Raw genomic sequence first — 7934 nt, 5'->3', positions numbered from 1 at the left:
ACCTTTTTATCTTTCTTCTATTCCCTTTTCTTCTTACTTTCAGTATAATATACATATATAGTAACTAAGGTCTTTTTCTTTTCCCTTCTTTTTTTCTTTTCTTTTCTCTCTTGTTTCTTCTCCTTTTCCCTTCTTTCTTTTTCCTTTTTTTCTTCTTTCTCCTTCCTTTCTTTTCTTCTTTCCTTCCTTTCTTCCTTTCTTCTTTCTTTTCTTTCCTCTTCTTTCCTTTTCTTTTCTTTCTTTTCTTTCTTCCTTTCTCCTTTTCTTCTTTTCTCTTCTTCTTTTCTTTTCTTTTTTTCTTCTTTCCTTTTCTTCTTTTCCCTTTCTTTTCTTTCTTTTTCTTTTTTTCCTTCTTTTTTTCTTTCTTTCTCTTTCTTCTTTTGTTTTTCTTTTCCCTTTCTTCTTTTTTCTTTCCCTCCTTTTCCCCTCTTTTTCCTTTTTTTCCTTTTTTTCTTTTTTCCTTTTTTTCTTTTTTCTTTTCTTTTTCTTTTCTTTTCTTTCTTTCTTTCTTTTTCTTTTTCTTCTTTCTTTCTTTTCCTTCTTTTCTTTCTTTTCTTCCTTTTTCTCTTTTTTTCTTTTTTCTTTTTCTTTTCTTTTTTCTTTCTCTTTCTTTTCTTTTCTTTTTCTTTCTTTTTTTCTTTCTTTCTTTTTTTTTTCTTTTTCTTTTCTTTCTTTCTTTTTCTTTCTCTCTTCTTTTTCCTTTTTCTCTTTTCTTTTCTTTCTTTCTTCTTTTTTTCTTTTCTTCTTTTTTTTCTTTTTTTCTTTCTTTTCCTTCTTTTTTCTTTTTCTTTTCTTTCTTCTTTTCTTTCTTTTTTCTTTTTTCTTTTTTCCTTTCTTTTTCTTTCTTTTCTTCTTTTCTTTTTTTTCTCTTTCTTTTTTTCCTTTTTTCTTTTTTTCTTTCTTCTCTTTTTTCTTTTTCTTTTTTTTTTCTTCTTTTCTTTTTCTTTTCTTCTTTTTCTTTTCTTTTTTTCTTTTTTTTCTTTTTCTTTCTTTTTTTCTTTTCTTTCTTTTTCTTTTCTTTCTTTTTTTTCTTTTTTTTCTTTTTTCTTTCTTTTTCTTTCTTTTCTTTCTCTTTCTTTTCTTTCCTTTTTTTTCTTTTCTTTCTTTTTTTTCTCTTTTCTTCTTTTTCTTTTTTCTTCTTTTCTTTTCTTTTCTTTCTTTTCTTTTTTCTTTCTTTTTCTTTTCTTCTTTTCTTTTCTTCTTCTTTTTCTTTTCTTTTTTCTTCTTCTTTTTCTTTCTTTCTTTTCTTTCTTTTTCTTTCTTCTTTCTTTTCTTTCTTTTTTCTTTTTTCTCTTTCTTTTCTTTTCTTCTTTCTTTTTTTCTTTTGTTTTTTTTTCTTTTTCTTTCTTTTCTTTTCCTTTCTCTCTTTTTCTTTCTTTTTCTTCTTTTCTTTTTTTTCCTTTCTTTTCTTTTTCTTTCTTTTTTTTTTTCTCTTTTCTTTTTCTTTTTTCTTTTCTTTTTCTTTTTTTCTTTCTTTCCTTTTTTTCTTTTTTCTTTTCTTTTTTTCTTTTCTTTTCTTCTTTTTTCTTTTTTTTTTTTTTCTTTTTTCTTTTTTCTTTTCTTTCTTTTTTTTTTTCTTTTCTTTCTTTTTTCTTTTTCTTTCTTTTTTTTTTTCTTTTTCTTTTTTTTTTCTTTTCTTTTCTTTCTTTTTCTTTTTTTTCTTTTTCTTTTTTTTTCTTTTCTTTTTTTCTTTCTTTTCTTTTTTTTCTTTTTTCTTTTTCTTTCTTTTCTTTCTTTTCTTTTTCTTTTCTTTTCTTTCTTTTTTTTTTTTTCTTTTTCTTTTTTCTTTTTTTTCTTTTTCTTTTCTTTTCTTTCTTCTTTTCTTTTTTCTTTCTTTTCTTTCTTTTTTTTCTTTTCTTTCTTTTTCTTTTTTCTTTTTTTTTTTCTTTTTCTTTTTCTTTTTTCTTTTCTTTTCTTCTTTTTTTTCTTTCTTTTCTTTTTCTTTTTCTTTTCTTTTCTTTTTTCTTTTCTTTTTTCTTCTTTCTTTTTTTTTTTTCTCTTTTTCTTCTTCTTTCTTTCTTTTCTTTCTTTCTTTCTTTTTTCTTTCTTTTTCTTTTCTTTCTTTCTTTCTTTCTTTCTTTCTTTCTTTCTTTCTTTCTTTCTTTCTTCTTTCTTTCTTTCTTTCTTTCTTTCTTTCTTCTTTCCTTTCTTTCCTTTCTTTCTTTCTTTCTTCTTTCTTTCCTTCTTTCTTTCTTTCTTTCTTTTCTTTTTCTCTTTCCTTCTTTCTTTCTTTCTTTCTTTCTCTTTCTTCTCTTTCTTTCTTCTTTCTTTCCTTCTTTTCCTTCTTTCTTTTCTTTCCTTTCTTCTTTCCTTTCTTTCCTTCTTTCTCTTCTTTCCTTTCCTTCTTTTCTTCTTTCTTTTCTTTCCTTCTTTTTCTTTTCTTTCCTTCTTTCTTCTCTTCTTTTCCTTCTTTCTTCTTTTCTTTCTTTCTTTCTTTCTTTCTTTCTTCTTCTTTCTCTTCTTTCTTTCTTCCTTCTTTCTTTCTTTCACCAAGTAATAAATCAGGTGATTGCAACTCAAAAGCTTGACTCTGCTAAGTGTGGGTGAAGACCCTCTGGCCACACAGCTGACCCCAGAGTCAGGCCAAGCCCAAAGTGATACTTCTAAGTTAGGACAGATTTGGGAGCAGGTTGTTTAGCAGTGCACTGGGGCATCCCTTTTAGCTTTCCTCTCCTAGCAGGACAGTTAGGAAAAGCTGAGCTGCTCACCACATCCACAGGACAGAAAAACCCAAGGAAAAACTGTAAAACAAGTCCAAGATCCTGAAGGATTTAGTAAGTTGGAGAGTCCTTTCCTGCTCCCAGCAGGAGGGACTTTTTAGGGTGTCAGGTAAAGATAGGACTAGGGGGAAGGGAGCAAAACTAGAAATGGGTAGATTCAGATTGGATGTTAGGAAGAAATTCTTCCCCATGAGGGTGGTGAGACACTGGCAGAGGTTGCCCAGGGAGGTGGTGGAAGCCTCATCCCTGGAGGTTTTTGCAGCCAGGCTGGATGTGGCTGTGAGCAACCTGCTGTGGTGTGAGGTGTCCCTGCCCATGGCAGGGGGTTGGAACTGGATGAGCCTTGAGGTCCCTTCCAAGCCTAACAATTCTATGATTCTGTGATTCTGTATTTGAAATGAGATGTGCAGAGTGATGACAGTGAATTCTTTGGCTTGTCTCAAGCATCTGACCACAGCTTGACCATTGAAGCAGCCAGTCTTAAACATATTCCCTTCTGTGGGAATATGACTGAGAGATGTGCCACAAGAAAAGCCTTTGGAAGTTAGTTGAGACAAATCCAAGTGGAATGTGTAAAACAACTCCAAGATCCTAAAGGATTTACTAAGTTGGAGAGTCCTTTCTTGCTCTAGCAGGTTGCAGAAGTATTAAACAAACACTTTGGAGAGTCAGTTCCCTGCCTTGCTACTGGTGTAGCCTTGCCTTGTGCAACTCTCTCATCCCCATGGATACTCCAGAGGGAAAACGGGGCCACAGAGAGAATCTTTCCCCTTGCTCATCACTGTGTGCATGCAGGTATATCTGATGTCACTACACAACAAGCCCAAACGCAAAGAAAAGCTCCTCTGAAGTAAATTAAATGTGAGTCAAACCACACACGAGCTGCAGAATGTGCTGGGATTGCACAAAGCACACCGCAGAGCTGACTGCGCCGCTCCCAGCGGATCCCCTCTAAACCTCCCATCTATCAACTCTCTCCTGCTTGAAGAAATCTAATCCTAGGGCTGGAATCAGCAAGTCCTTCCCTCCCTTCCTCCCTAGGCCACCCTTTTCCCCCACTAAGTGAGATAAATTTTTCCCCAGCTGTAATATTGCCAGAGACAGGAGGGTTATAGTGGGGAAGAGCTACGTCCCAGAAAGCGTTGCAGGGTAGTACCTCAGTAAATCAAAGAATAAAAAGATAGACCTATCCCCTTCTGTATGATGCATGTTTCCTCATATCTCTTGATGAGACCAGGAGGAAAGGTTAACAGGGAGCAGACAGAGCTAATGATTTAGTCAGGAGCCTCATTAGCTAACTAGCAGTAAAGCTGAAATAACTCACAGCTACAGCGCTCCATACCTGAGATATCCATCCAGAACCCAACCTAAAATCCCTCAGCCTGGGGCACAGCCATGCTCACACCCACCTGCAGGTGCACCAGAGCTTGGCCAAGCAGCTGCTTCTCCATGGGACTGGTCAGCATGTTGCAGGATTGCAGGACAAAGTCGTGGTGCAGTGGTGCAAATAGAAGATTGTACAATGCAGTCATTGGCACGGCACCAAACCAGAGTCCCATGAGATGGTTTACTCATGAGATGGTTTGTTTAAACCCCAGCCCATGCCTGAGCCTGCAGCTTGGTGGGACCTTCCATCACAGGCACCAGCCTAGAAAAGTTTGTGCTGATTGAATTTCTCACATCCCTCTTTTTATTTTCCTCTGCACATACCCAGGTGAGGGTAATACTAGCCCGAGGGATGATAATATAGTCTCCTGCGGCTGCAACATGGAACGCGGTGATTTGCTTGTGCTAGAGAGCACTATCATAGCTTTTCGACCGCCCGGGTTTTGGCCTTACTGTCGGTCTGAGGTGTACTCTATGGTGTCATTGTTAGAACAAGTCCGGGGAGCTGTGCATCCATATGGGAAACGAGCTTCTATATAGAGTCGCTAATGCTGTGGAGTATTGGTTTCTAGTGCTGCGATTGCTAGAGTAAGAGTGATCGTGGGAGATATTCAGTAGTGAGGTGAGATCTCGAAGAATTGTCAGAATATGTACCCTGTGATGGTAGGGTTATAGGAATGAAGGTGGTGTGCCTTGGTTGACGGCCGAAAGGGAAGAGGGAAAGTGCTAGAAATTTCACCAAAAAGAATAGTGGATGTTTAATAGTGCGCATCGGGGAGGTGGGTGTTATGGTGTGAGCCGAACGGGCGGGGAGGGAGCTTCGTGTTCTTCGGGTATCTGTAGGGTGGCTTTTTCCAACACCATCTTCTGCAATGTCTAATGACGGTGTGCGAGTGCACGTCTTGTGTGGACTGGCTATGATGGCTGTGTCCGGTGTGTATAGCGTTGAGGGACCTTGTGGCGGTCTGCAGGTGGGTATCGAGCGCAATAGTGGAGACTGATCAGGAGCAGTGCTAGCTCGGCTCGGCGGAGTGCGGCTAACAAGGGCTGTGGATGTAGTGGAGGGCGAGGCGAGGCAGGAGAGTGAGAATGGTTACGATACGGCACATGTATGTTATGATGTAGACAGGAGAGGGTTGCTCGCGAGTGAACGCTGGACCTGCGTGGAGAGTGAAGAGGATCCCATGGTTTTGTGTTGGGCGGCGGCAGTGACGAGGACTTCGGCATGTCTCTGTTGTTTTGTGTGTGAGTAGGAGACAACTACCGACGGTATGAGAGGAGAGGGTGCGATGAGACCGACTGGCGGTGGTGAGAGAGGACCTAAGGCATTCGCACCCAAGGTGCGCGGGAGTATGTGAAGGGGTGCGCTGCAGCGGCGAGAGGCGCGTTAGTTATATTTCATGTGGTGTAAGACGACGGGAGTTTGCTTAATATTGCTTGATAGCGCTTGGAGTCTTGGTGCATACTACTAGCCGGAGGACCCAAATTCCTAACAGCCGGACGTGGGTGGTTTACTACGGTGAGCGATGTGCGTTTAGGTAACCCGGGGTCACGTGTGGACAGAAGAGCACCTTTCTCATCCAAGTCGGTCATGTGAGGTAGGCGGAACAGGTTTAGGTATGGGTGACTTTATTGTGCTGTGGTTAAGGTTTCCTATAGGATGATGGGGGGGCTGGATATCGAAGGAGAGTCGAGATTGACTGAAACGTGTGAGTGGCCGCGAGATAGATCAGCCGCATGGAGGTAGAGCGAGGAGAGCGGCTGATTCTATGGGAGTGTTCTGAGTCAGAGGAATTGAAAGCGTGTTCCTTGCGGAGTGGAGGAGGCTGCATATAGTGACTCGCTTTGGTGCTTGAGGCATAGGTAACCGCAGGCCAGGCGGCGGGTGGGTGTGTAAGTGTATCTGAGTGAGGTGAAATAAAGACGTGAAGAGAGTATTGGAGATAATTACAAGAGGTCATCGCGAGCACCAACGCTGATGGTTTGGTTCTAGGTTTCTGGGGTTGCCGTGTCTGATGAGAGAGTGGTGCCGCTCGTCCAGAGATCAGGATACAGGGTCTCTAGGTGGTCATGTATTTGCAGGGTTTAGCGCAGGCAGCAGAGCGGGCGCGAGTTCTGGGGATATGGGATGTGATATGGAGACGCCGGGAGTTTCTCTCATGACCTGCTGGTATATTGGTGTGCCGGTGTGTGTCTGAGCGCTGGGGCGGAGAGGTCGCGTATATCATGGAGAGTGTAAGCCGAGTTGGTAGCTTGGTGTCTGAAGAGAGATCAGCGCACGAGGCAGGCCAGCGAGGCTTGTTGTGTGGAATCTCGTTCAGGAGGTCGCGATGGCCGCGCCATTCTGGACGCGAGGTCCCCTGGAGAAGGGCGGACTGGCGTTGTCCAAGCTGGGTCTTGTTGCGACCGGCAGGGTGTGGAGATGTCGGCGATGTCAGTGTGTGCCCCGCCAGCTTGTAGGTGACTATTTTATACAGGTGGGATGCCTGAGACTAGGATATGCTCTCGGGTTATGGTAGAGTTCGGCGAGAGATATGTGCTGGTGTGGATGATTCTATTTTTGTCGCATGGCGAGTTACTGCTAGGGGAGTTGTGCTAAATGGGAGGTGTGCCGCGGATTGACGCTCGATGCATTAGGGCGTGCGCTGTCTGCTTTCCCTTTAACCGTTTTCGGGGCGACTGCTGGTTAGCTCGAAGCGAAGGACGATATGAGCGATCAGCGATGCCAGACATGGAGCATGAAGGAGATGGGAGATGGACGGTTTCATTGCTTTGTAGATTCTTTGTGATTGTATCTGAGGGTGGACGTACCGGCGATGTCGAAGTGCTATTCTTTCTGGTACGTATAGCGTCTTCCGCACTTAGAGCGGACCCTCCTGTTGATCTCGAGGGCATCGTATTGCGCAGTCTGGAGATCAGACGAAGTGGTGACGATGCTCAGCTTTGAAGTGTTGGAAAGGAAGAGGGTGTGGCCTGACGGGTGGTGAGTTAAGGGTGAGGGAATGTGGAGCTGTGCTGATCAGTTCGGGTCGGTGGCCAGGCCTGCGTTGTCTCTATTAGAGGACTGTATTCGAGTGGCAGCGGTCAGGGATGACGACGGAGTGGGAAGGGGATGATATGAGTAGGTGGTTAGTGAGGAGTGAATCCGCTGGGGAGCGTGGCGCAGTCAGCGGTCGATGCGAGGTGGTTGTATGCTTGTAGTGTGCAATCCCATTCACATTCGATGGGTCCATGCTATTCGTAGGTGGTTGAGTTTGTCACTTTCAGACGACTAGTTACTTTTACTTCAGAGAGAGCTTTCTTTAGCGTTTGTGGCTTGTTGTGTATGACATCAGTTATATACGTCAGCTATTACTTCACAGTGAAGATATCCTAGGGTCAAGGATTTGATGACTGCTCGTGGTGTGTGGGTGGGCCGCGTTATGTTGGATTGGTAGCGCCGATCGGTGGGAAGGAGACGTCCATGTGGATGAGGAGGGGGGAGGTTATGTGTCTCACAGGCAAGTGGTGCTACAGCGCGAGGATTGGGGTAGTGTAGGCGAAGTGCGAGGGGAACTCGGAGTGCCGTCGAGCCAGCGAGTGGTAGTGTGTGGAGGGGTCGGATACTGTGATCGGTAGGTCGAGTAGGCCTGCGAAGTCACAGCAGAAGAGAAGGACCTTCGTTCCATCTATGAGTGCACAACATCCTGGAAAGTGGTGCGTTTTCATGATTGGAGTTGTTTTAGACACACACGCTTCCCACGCTAGGAGTTTCAGTATGCCAGTACGTAACTTCGCCCGACGTGGAGCTTTATCTTATGTGGTAGGTATCTGACATCGTCTAGTCAG

This window comes from Indicator indicator, chromosome 29 (assembly GCF_027791375.1).
Source record: "Indicator indicator isolate 239-I01 chromosome 29, UM_Iind_1.1, whole genome shotgun sequence".
NCBI classification, from domain to species: Eukaryota; Metazoa; Chordata; class Aves; order Piciformes; family Indicatoridae; genus Indicator; species Indicator indicator.
Note: the sequence above shows the minus strand (reverse complement) of the source record.